The sequence below is a fragment of the Microtus pennsylvanicus genome, chromosome 18 (genome assembly GCF_037038515.1).
Source record: "Microtus pennsylvanicus isolate mMicPen1 chromosome 18, mMicPen1.hap1, whole genome shotgun sequence".
In the NCBI taxonomy this organism is placed as follows: domain Eukaryota; kingdom Metazoa; phylum Chordata; class Mammalia; order Rodentia; family Cricetidae; genus Microtus; species Microtus pennsylvanicus.
In genome coordinates, this window is record NC_134596.1 from 2,157,269 (window position 1) to 2,169,628 (window position 12,360).

The 12,360-nt window shown below is 42.1% G+C and overlaps 1 protein-coding gene across 1 annotated transcript in view; it reads left to right on the forward strand.

Moving 5' to 3' along the window:
* Positions 1 to 12,360, forward strand: part of LOC142837828 (uncharacterized) — a 37,559-nt gene that overhangs the window by 21,492 nt on the left and 3,707 nt on the right. The window lies entirely within an intron of this gene.

Genomic DNA, 12,360 nt, shown 5'->3' on the forward strand with positions numbered 1-12,360 from the left:
GAAATATATGCATCTTCCAGGGGAACAGGGTTGCCAAGTGTGACCTTCAGGAGGGATTCATGCCATTCTTTGCAGACTGGGTAGGGTCTCCCAGGCGGGGCTCCTTACTCTCTGAGGACTGTGTTAGTTGCCACAGAAGTCGGATCCACTTTGTCTTCTGCATGCACCCATGTCTCCTCTGCTTCTGCTGTGAATTGAAGCTGTACAAAGACGTCACACGAGCTAAGGACAAGCTAGCACTAGGCTCTTAGACTTCTGGAACCATGAGGCCAACTAAACCCCTTCCTTCATAGATAGGCTGATGACAAATATTCTATTTTTTTGCAACTCAACATGAACTAGAACCAGGAGGAATTTGTTTTCTGTTGAGAAGAGAGGACATACTTCATAGGTCACGATACTCACCAGGAGGCACATATTGTCTACTCTGGTATGGCATTCTATCTATCTATCTATCTATCTATCTATCTATCTATCTATCCATCTATCATCTATCTATCTATCCATTTATCTATCATCTATCTATCTTCTATCCTCCATCGCCTATATCTATCTTTTTATGTATTTTTAGTGCTAGGGATCAAATCCGGGGTCTGGTGTGCTAGGCAAGCAGTCCACCACCTTTCTTTCTTTTGGGGAAGGGGGTTAAGACAGGGTTTCTCAGTGTAGCCCAGGCTGCCCTGGAACTCACTTTGTCACTCTGTAGACCAGGCTGGCCTACTCACAGAGATCCACCTGCTCCTGTTTCCTGAGAGCTTGCATTAAAGATACGTGCCACTGCTGCCCTTGTAAATCCCATTTTATAAATGATGCTGAAACCCCCAAATACAACATCTTTCCATGATGATCTGCTTAGAGGACCCTGCTAAGTTTCTCACTTTGAATCTATTCTCCTGAAGGAATATTCTCTAAATCATGTTATGTGTAAATAACAACAGTTTTATTACCTATTTTCCAGTTCTTATTTATGACTTTGTTCTCCTTGCCTTCATTTATGAATATGACTTCTAGTACAATATTCAGGAGCAGTGTGTTGTGGGCACCTGTCTCCTTTATTAAGTCAGGAAAGTTTTCAGTAATTCTCCAGTTATGTATAATGTTTTCTGTAGCTTTTCAAATATTCTTTATCAAATCAAGAAAATTTTAGCAAGAATTGGTGTTAATTAAAAAAAATCTTCTAAAATTTTAAATTTAATCTCTTCATACTGGGTGCTAAGTATTAAGTATATTTCCTGCCTCTATTTAGATGGTCATATTTTTTCTTGTTTGTTCAATCAATGTACCGAGTTGCATGAGAATGTAAGATAATAAATCAACTGTGAATTCCTAGGAAATGTATAATTCATTTGTAATGTTGGATCCAACACTTAAATTAGATTTATTAGATTCAGTTTGCTAATATTTTGTTTGGTACATATGCAACTTTGCATAAATATATTGAGTGGTCAGGTCTTAATTAGATTTTAATATGGTGATTGTTCCAGCTTCCTCAATTAAAACAGAAGCAAATCCACATTTCCATCTCATTAACGGAACAGATGCCCTCAATGCTCACGGAGTTAAAGGGGTTTGGGGAGTTTGTACTAAGAATCTGGAACAAAGACCAGATTGTTCTTTATTACACACACACAGACACACACACACGCATGCACACACGCAACACACACACATTCTCTCTCTCTCTCTCTCCAAAGGAATAGTGACTAAAGTTAAGAAATTGGCTCTCAGCTGGGCCATGGTGGCGCACGCCTTTAATCCCAGCACTTGAGAAGCAGAGACAAAGGGATCTCTGTGAGTTCAAGGCCTCTGGTCTACAGAGTGAGTTCCAGGACAGGCTCCAAGGCTACACAGAGAAATCCTATCTCAAAAACGAAAACCAAACCAAACCAAACCAAACCAAAAAACCTCTCACATCTCCTCTGAAATGCATAGACAAACTTGGGTAAGAGTTAATATTATTGTCCTCAGTCCAAAATCTGCAGGACAGGACAGGCTAGTAAAATAGGTATACTTTTGTGTGCTTCCATTTTGTGGAAGGATTTGTTTCTCTTCAGGGTATTCTGGTCTCTGTTCTTAAAGCCTTCAGCTGATTGGGTGATGCCCACTCACAGTATGGAAAGCAATCTGCTTCAAAGTGTACTGATTCTAAATGTTAATCATATGTAAAATTATTGTCAAAGAAATGTTCTAGACTAACATATGACCAAACAACTGGGCTCCATAGCCTAGCCAAGTCGACATAAGAATTAACCATTACACTCCTTTCTCTTGCTTCGATTTATTATTATCATTCAGGCGGTGATGGCGCACACCTTTAATCCCAGCACTTGGGAGGCAGAGATAGGTGGATCTCTGTGAGTCTGAGGCCAGCCTGGTCTACAGTGAGTTCCAGGACAGGTCCGAAGCTACACAGAGAAACACTGACTCGGAAAAACCAAAAAAAAAAAAAAAAAAGACTTATCATTATCATTTTTAAAAGTGTGTGTGTATATACAAAATTGTGTTTGTATAATTGTGAGTCTGAACATGAGCACAGGTACCAGCAGAAGCCAGAGGTGCTGGATCCCCCTGGAGCTGGAGCTACAGGCAATTGTGAGCATTTGCTGTGTATGCTAGGAATCAAACCTGGGTCCTCTGCAAGAGCTGTGCTGTAACTGCTGAACCATCTTTCCAAACCCAGTTCTTTCTTTTCTTCTTTTCTATTTGTTTTTTTTAAAGACTTTTTTTTTATTATGTATGCAACATTCCTTCCATGTGTGTCTGCAGGCCAGAAGAGGGCACCAGATCTCATTACAGATGGCTGTGAGCCATCATGTGGTTGCTGGGAATTGAACTCAGGACTTCTGGAAGAGCAGCCAGTGCTCTTAACCACTGAGCCATCTCTCCAGTCCCCTTCTTTTCTATTTGTAAAGAGTTTCACGACTTAAGTAGTTCTTACATTTAGGTTTTTACTCCATCTCAAGTTGGTTTTTAAATAGGATATGAAGTAAAGGCCCAATTTCATTCCTTTCCACGTGGTTATGCAGCAGTCCCAGCACCATTTGTTGAAGGTTCTTTTTTTTTTCATTGAATGTTCTTGGAGTCTCTATAGAGAACCAGCTGATTTTTAATATTAGATTCTTAAACCACAACAATTTTTGAGCACTGTAGTTTTGTTTTGTACACAGTTTTTCTTTTTCTTTTTCTTTGTTTTGCTTTGTTTTTCAAGACAGGGTTTCCCTGTGCAGCCCTGCTGTCCTGGAGCTCATTCTGTAGACCAGGCTGGTCTCGAACTCACAGAGATCTGCCTGCCTCTGCCTCCCGAGTGCTGGGATCAAAGGTTTATGACACCACCACCCAGCTCTGTACAAAGTTTTAAAATCAGAAAATATGGGCCTTCCAACTCTTCTTTTTCAAGATTGTTTTGGCTCCTGAGGGACCTTTGTAATTCCACAGGGATTTTTAGGACAGAGTTGTCATTTATACAAAAGAGGGGCTTGGATAGGAATTGTGTAGTATCCCTACAGAATCTATAGATTGTGTTGGTAATGTCATTTTAGCATCAAACCTTCCAATCATGAACAAAGAATGTCTTAATTACTATTTACTTTCTACAACAATGTTTTGTAGTTTTCTATATCATGACATAGCTACCTCCTAAAGACCCCACCTACTAACACTATTACCTTGGGGTTAGGGTTTTTACATATCAAGTTGGGGGATAGCACTGGACCCAGTGTATGTCGGGGGAAGTTCCCTGGTATTTCTAATTTGTTGGATGTTTGTTTTTATTTTTCTGCACCAGTGAGATGACATGACAGTTTCCTACTTATGCAGTTAGTATGGTGTAATGTATTGATCCTCGTGTTATGTTTAAATAGCTATGCGTTATTTAAAAAATCATCTTCACGGTGTATCTCTGTTGTATATGGCATTGTTCCATAAGAATAATTTCCTAGAGTAAGTGTTGTACATTGAGTACAATCCCCCTCTCCTCCCCACTCGTCTTCAGTCTCCCCATTGGTTCATTTCCTCTTGCAGGTAATTACATTTCTGCTTTAGCGGCATGGTTACGCTTATGATTTTTTGTATCTATATAAAATATAGGAACTACAAATGAGGTGCTGGTCCTTCTGAGGCGGGCTTAGCTGGCTTCAGATGAGCCCCAGTTGCACCCCCTTTTCCTGAAAACTGTGTAATTTCTTCTTCATGACAGAAAAAAAATCCATTGAGTATACGGACATATTTAACACCCATTCCTCTGCGGCTGCTCACATATGGCTCCATAACTTAGTTGTTATGAATGGTGCTTGCGGTAAATGCTGATGTGCAAGTGTCTCTGTCACATCAAACATCCATACATTGTTTGAATAAATTCCAAATATTTATATTCATCATCATTCTGTAAGATCTCGCCTACCCAGTTAGGTGTACTATGTTTACGTTCAATAGCAATTTCTCTGCCCTATCTTACATTTTTGAGTAGTTTTGCAAAGTGTAAGTCAGGATGGGCGGTTGTTTTCTTTTAGCACATTGAAGAATTTATTCTGCTATTTTCTGATGCCTGATGTTTCTGAAAACACACCAGCTCTTCGCCTCACTATTCATGTGGCTATGATAGCTCTTTTATTTGGGGACAAGTATTAGAATTCTTTCTCTTCCGCTTCCAGCAGTTTTGAATATACTTAACTCAGCTGTTCTTGGGCGTCTGCCGTCACAGCTCTTATACGTCAGTGCTTCTCAGTTCTCACAAGTTCCTAGTTATTAAGTCCAAGGACAGACTGCTTCAAAGCAGTTTTCAGAGCTGCAGAGATCAGTAAAGCACTTGCTTGGCAACCATGAGGACCCGACTTTGATCCTAGAATTATGTAAGACATCTGTGTTTAGCAGCACACGCTTGTAACCTCAGCACTGGGGTTGGGGGTAGAGACAGGTACACCCTTGGGGCTCCCTGCCCAGTTAGTTTATAAACTTCTTAGCAATGAGAGGCCTTGTCTCAAAAATCAAGGAGGATGGTACCAGAGGAATGACACCAAGGCTGACTTCAGGCTTCCATGTGCACCCGCCACATAGGCAGACACACCCTGTACACTTGTTTACCCACAGGGACATGCATACCCACGCGCAAACATACATAAAAATAAAGCAGGTTTCAGAGTCTTGGAAAACTGAACAGAAAATACTGATTTTCTATGTAGTTCAGTGTTACTGATCTTCAAGTAATGTCTTGCTACATTCTTGCTGCCCTTGCCTCTGGGGCTCTTATTGTTGTATCTCCTATGCTCATTGGCTCCATTTTACCTCTCTAGGCTGCATTGTCCATACCCTCTTCAGATCTTTCACCACATGGGAATTTTAAATTGACTAGGAGAAATTTTTAAATAGCCATTTCGCTGGGATTAAAGGCGTTCATCAGCCAAGTTCAGATGTTTGTTTTGAAGTGGGGTTTCATTCTGAAGCCCAGGCTAGCTGGGAGTTTGCTAGATATCCTAAGATGGTCTTGAACTCATGGCAATCCTTTCAGGTCACCCTCCAGAGAGGAGGGTTTCCGGACGAGCCACCGTAATCTGGCTTTGTAGGGGTTTCGAAGCCTAGGAATTTCCTCAAAGGCATTTCATTTGCCTTCAAGGATGGCACCATCAATCCAGAAACACTTTATAATTCACGGTTTGAATGTAGTTTGAGGAACACTCAGATAATGTGAACTTGACGCTGTCTCAAGTCTCCTAAGATAAGCATGCCCGTGAAGGAGTTTGTAGACTGTGCTATTGAAGTGGGAAGACCCATTCTAAATGTGGGCAGCATGGCTCCAGGGACTTTGGTGTCAACGAGCTGACCGCCACTCATCTCTCTCTGAATAGGGCTGGAATGTGACCAGCTAAGGCCTGCCTTCCCCACCGTGATGGTCTGACCCTAAAATACACCGTTCCTTCCTCATTCCTCAGTCCACTTTAGTGCAGCTGACGCAGCAATAGAAGTAACTGATAGAAACTGAGAATCATCAGTCTGCAGCAACTTTTCAGTGTGAAGCCGAATCAGCTGGCAGCTTCCAGGGCCTAGGAATATGTGGTAAATTCGTCATTGAGCACTTCTAAATGAGCATATGGGGTGTCTTCTGCTGGATTAAAAATGATATCAATTGGTGAGATTGCTTAGTGATTGAGGGCACCTGCTGTTCTTGCAGAGGATCCAGGTTCAATTCCCAGAATCCATAGAGATTTCACCATCTGTAACTCTAGTTCCAGGGAACCTGACACCAACTTCTGGACTCAGAAGAGCACCAGACATGCATATGGTTCACATACATACAAGTAAACACTCATACACATAAGAAAATGTTATTAGCAAATACATATTTATGAAGCATAATATGTTTTGCTTCGTGCATTGCATAATAATTAAATCAAGCTAGTTAACACGCTTTTCAGATTTTTTTCATGTGTATGATAAGAAATTTAAGATATATCCTTTTAGCAGTTACAGTTTTTAAAAAGTTTTCTTTCAGCTGGGAGGTGATGGCGCACGCCCTCAATCCCAACACTCTGGAGGCAGAGGCAGGGGGATCCCTGTGAGTTTGAGGCCAGCCTGGTCTACAAAGCAAGTTCCAGGACAGCCAAGACTGTTGTACAGAGAAATCCTGTCTCGAAAACAAACAAGTTTCTTTAATTAGTTCATTGCCCAAGATTGTAGGGCTTTAAAAAAAAAAACATATTTTCTCTGTTTCAATCTTCCACACCTGAATTCTTTAAAATTTGCAGTAGTAGCCGGCGGGGTATTGGGGAGCTGTACGCCTTTAGTCCCAGTACTCAGAGGCAGAGGCAGGCAGATCTCTAAGTTTGAGGCCAGCTTGGTCTACAGAGTGAATTCCAGGACAGTCAGGAACCCTTCTCTCTCGGAATAAAAAAAAAGAAATAGGGGGCTGGAGAGATGGCTCAGAGGTTAAGAGCATTGCCCGCTTTTCCAAAGGTCCTGAGTTCAATTCCCAGCAACCACATGGTGGCTCACAACCATCTGTAATGAGGTCTGGTGCCCTCTTCTGGCCTGCAGTCATACACACAGACAGAATATTGTATACATAATAAATAAATAAATAAATATTTTAAAAAAAAAAGAAATAAAGAAAAAACAAAAAGAAAAAAGAAAGAAAACAACAACAAAAAATTCACATTGTTTTTCACATTTGAATTTTTAAAAAAAATATAAGAATTGTTTTATTTTCTGTGTATGAGATTTTTGCCTGCCTGTGTACATGACAACACATGTTGCCTGGTGCTTTCAGGGGTCATAAGACAGCAGCAGGTCCCTTGAAACTGGAGTTACAGTTAGAAGACACAGTGTGGGTGCTGGGAACCAAACCTGGGTCCTCTCCAAGAGCAACCAGTGCTCTTAACGCTTGAGCCACCTCTCCAGCACCCCAAATTTGAATTCACAATCCTCTTAGCGTCTGTCTCCGCATCCCATATTGAGAAATGATACGCTTTTATTTTTCTCTTTGTTATTTGCCACTGTCTTAGCTCCTTTCCTGTCCCCTGACTGCTCTAACAGAAGTGAATTAATTAGGGGAAAGGTTCGGTTCTGCTCAGTCTCCCAAGGTTATGGTCCACTGGGGAAATCGTGGCTGTGGGAGCTTAGGGTAGCAGTAACATTGCTTCTTCAGTGCAGAAGAGATCAGCGAGGAGTCCAGACTGCAACTCGCTTCTCTTTCCCCACAGACACAGTCTGGGTTCCCAGAGAAGGGCGCCTTGTTTCCTCTGAGCATGTGACACTTTGAGAACCTTTTTTTTTTTAATAAGGTCTTAGTTACTTTATACAGGGCATTATTTGTCCCAACTCTTTTGCTAACCCAGATTTTTCTAGAGTCTGACACTGGCGTGACTTAGGATTTCAGGGTGGCCTCTGTTTCACTGTTGCTCCTAGGGTTTTTGGTTTGTTTTGTTCCCATACCGGATTTCTCACTCTTTGACACGTGATAATCAATTCAGCCCAAACCTGTAAAATTAAAAGAACTTATTTGAGTCCTATAAGTAGCAATCCAAGAAGCATAGGTCCAAGAGCCTTTGGATCCATGTTCTAGAGAAGACGGGGAAAGTAGGGATCTGTATGGGCAAGCAGCACTGACTGTTGAATGCTGGGTAAGAACAGGATCCATGTAACCAATAGAAGACAAAGAATAAGAATCTGCATACTAGTAACATGTCCATAAAACCGAGTTTCTTGCCTGAAAAGCCACTGACTCTTTGTTATCTACCCCAAATGGCAATTCTTCCATTCTTTCTTAAGAAATTAATCGTGGTCTTCTGTGTTCACTGATATCTTTCTTCCTTTTCTGTTTCTTTTCTCTCCTCCTCTTCTTCTTCTTTTTTTTTTTTTTTTTTGAGACAGTGTTCTCTGTGTAGCCCTGGCTATCCTGGAGCTTACTCTGTAGACCGGGCTGGCCTTGAACTCAGAGATCCACCTGCCTCTGCCTCCTAAGTGCTGGAATTAAAGGTGTGTGCCACCACAGCTCGGCTGGTATATTTCTATGACATTTACCCCCACCCCATCTTTATTTATATATTTAAAAAAGAAAAAAATTATCTCCCTTCATTACACACATGAATCCAAATTCCCACTCCCTCCCTTCCTCTCACTCCATCCACATACCTCCCACCTTACCCCATCCATCCTCAGAGAGGTTAAGGCACATTGCTTTGGCGAAGGTCCATGGCCCTCTCTACTATATCTGGGTTGATCAAGGTATCCATCCAAAGAGAGTAGGTTCCCAAAAAGCCAGTACATGCGTAGGGCCAGTGGTCCCACCATCTGCCCCAGCCATACAACTGTCACCCACATTCAGAGGGACTAGTTTGATCCTATGCTTGTTCCTTCCCAATTTAGCTGAAGTTGGTGAGCTCCCATTAGCTCAGGTAGACTGTTTCAGTGGGTGAACCCATCGTGATCTTGACCTCTTTGCTCATATTCTCATTCCTTCCACTCTTCAACTGGACTTTGGGAGCTCAGTCCAGGGCTCCTATGTGGGTCTCTGCCTCTGTTTCCATCAGTTGCTGGATGAAGGTTCTATGTTGACATTTAAGATATTCATCAGTCTGACTACAGGGCAAATTAAGATTGGGCTCCCTCTCCTCTATTGCTTAGGGTCTTAGCTGGGGTCATCCTTGTGAATTCCTATATCTAGAGCCATGTTTCTTGTTAACCCCATAATGGCTCCCTCAATCAGGCTATCTCTTTCCTTGCTCTCATCTCTGTCCTTCCTCCATCTCGACTATCCCATTCCCTCAAGTTCTCCTCACCCCTCTCCTTCTCCCCTAGCCTTCCCCTTCTCCCCTCCCTTCTCCATCCACCCCGTGCTCCCACTTTTGTCAGGCGATCTTGTCTATTTCGACTTTCCAAGTGGATCTATATATGTTTTTCTTAGAGTTCACTTTATTACTTAGCTTCTCTAGGATCATGAATTATAGGCTCAATGTCCTTTGTTTGTAGCTAGTATTCGCTTATGAGTGAGTACATACCATATTCATCTTTTTGGGTCTGGGTTACCTCAAAAAGATGTTCAATCATACTACAAGGGCATTTGTTCAACTATGTTCATAGCAGCATTATTTGTAATAGCCAGAATCTAGAAGCAACCGAGATGGCCCACAACTGAAGAATGGATAAAGAAAATGTGGCACATTTACACATTAGAGTACTATTCAGCAGTAAAAAATAATGACATCTTGAATTTTGCATACAAATGGTTGGAATTAGAAAACTATCCTGAGTGAGTTACCCCATTTTTTAAAAATTACATTTGTAAGCACTCAGGAGGCAGAAGTGGGACCCCTGTGAGCTCCAGATCAGCTTGATCGACAGAGCGAGTTCCAGGACAGCCAGGTTTCTCAGAGAAACCCTGTCTCAAAAAACAAAGACAAAACAAAATGAAAATTATATTTTGTGTGTGTGTGTGTGTGTACATGTGTGCATAGGGCATGGGGCCAGGGGCATGTGGAAGTAGAGGACAACCTGAAAGAGTCTTTTCATGTACCATACTGGTCATAGGGATTGAACATAGGTTGCCAAGGCTTGGCCACAGGTATCTTTAGCCACTGAGTCATTTTGCTGGCTCCCACATGGCATCTTACCTGTTTGGTTGGCTATTTTCCTTATGAATGCAAGTCTCTAGAGTACAGGACTCATACACACAATAATCTAGGACTAATTTGTATGTGTGTACATCCATGTACAAATGCCCATGGCACGCGTGTGGAGGTGAAGACGACTTGTGGAAATTGCTTTTCTTCTTTTACTCTGTGGGCTCCAGAGACAGAACTCAGGTCATTAGACTTGGTGTCAAACACCTGTGCCTACAGGGCAATCTTGCTGGTCCCTTAGTATACTTAATAAATTATTCACATGTAATTCGATGAGATGGTAACTAATAATATGGTTACAGATGACAACCGTGTTGATATCTGATATAAAATGTGTCAATATCCCATAGATAAGGTGAGAAGTGTTGTTCATAAAACCCCCAATCTAGAGCATAAACCTGACTTTGTTTCTTTTTGTGTGTTTCTCTAGATTTCCAAGCAACACGAACACTTCCAGAAACATGAACTTACAGGTCAAAATGATTCTCTCCCTTACTGATCAGCTCAAGGCTGGTGACTGATCAACCGTGGGCCATGCTTTCAAACTCTAGTCTTGAACAGCGGGTGGAAGTGGAAAAAGAGGGTGTTCCTGGAGAGTACCCCCATCTTTCTGACATCTTCACTTCCAAAGTCATGCAGACAGCTCCATAACTCCTACATTGCTTGCTTTCCTCGTGCTTCTATGTCCCATACATTTTCATGGAAAGCCCAAAATATGGGGAAGGGGAATGGGCAAAAATTAACTACCAAGAGTTTGGTGAGGGAGGTCCATCTCCTTATTCCGCTACCACGGATGTGGATGTGGGGTAGACATCTTTAAAGGAAAAGATGTGTTGGGAACCTCTGTGTCCCTCACTACTGCATTCCGGGGTCACTTCTAGTACATGATGAAGACAGTATAGTTTGCTTGCAAAACAATGCCTGATAGCTGGGCCATACCACTCATCAGTTTCACGATGTGACTTCATCTTTGCTCCCCTAATTGTTAGATGATGTCAGTAGTCACTATGTTCATGGTCTCTTTACTCCTGTTACAGTTTCACAGCTGAAAAAAGCTGGAATGATGAATATCATTGAAGCTGATCTAACATGGTAAGCAGAGTCTGTCTTCAGACTGTCCTATGACAAATACCATGATGGCTGGTTTCATGTCAACATGATCCAAACTGGCATCATTTTGGAAGAGATTGCCCTCTCTAGATTGCCCTGTGGACAAGCCTGTGCTGCTTTTTTAAATTTTTTTTTATTTTTGGTTTTTCGAGACAGGGCTTCTCTGTGTAGCCCTGGCTGTCCTAGAACTCACTCTGTAGACCAGACAGGCCTTGAACTCAGAGATCTACCTGCCTCTGCCTCCAAAGTGCTGGGATTACAGGTGTGTGCCACCACTGCCCAGCTACATTTTCTTAATTGATGATTGATACAGGAAGGTCCAGCTTACTGTGGGTGATGCCACCCATGGACTGGTGGTCTCAAGTGGCACAAGAAGGCAGGGTGAGCAAGCCATGAAAGCAATCCAGAAAGCAGGGTTCCTCCACGGCCTTTGCATCAGCTGCTGCCTCCTGGGTCCATCTTGCCCTGAGGTCCTACCATGACTTCTGTCAGCAATGGAGTGTAACCTGAGAACTGTAAGCTGAAACAAACCCTGTCCCCCTAAGTTTGTGGTCATCGTGTTTCAGCACAACAATGGAAATCCTAGCTGCAACACCATAGATGCTGTATGTAAAATCCTGGGACTTTTACTTCGTTTACTGTGACAGCAATTGCCTCCTTCCTAAATTAACTTCTTATTCTTATTGGCTGGCTTACTGGTACTTTAATATCACTTCAATTCTACTGACATCCCCTTTTGTGTTCAGTATTTCAGGACCCTCTACTGGCTGGAGCCAGGGATATTTATTCAGATCCATAGACGGGAGTCTTCAAAATATCTTGCAACATTTGGAAAATGCAAGGTCAGGAAACAGAGTTTCTGGGTAGGGTAGAGAGAGAGGGAGTAAAAGGAGGGAGGTAAAAGAAAAGTGAGTTTGAGCAATGGAGAATATTTTAAGCTTTATTTATTCCATGTTTTATATGGGTATTTTCCTTGCATGTGTGTTTGTGCACCACATTCATGCCTGATGCCCACAGAGGCCAGAAGAGGGCATTGGATCCCCTGGCACTGGAGTTACAAATGTTTGTAGACTACCATGGGGGTGTTGGTAAGCAAACTTGGGTCCTCTGGAAGAGCAGACACTACTCTTAACTGCTGAGC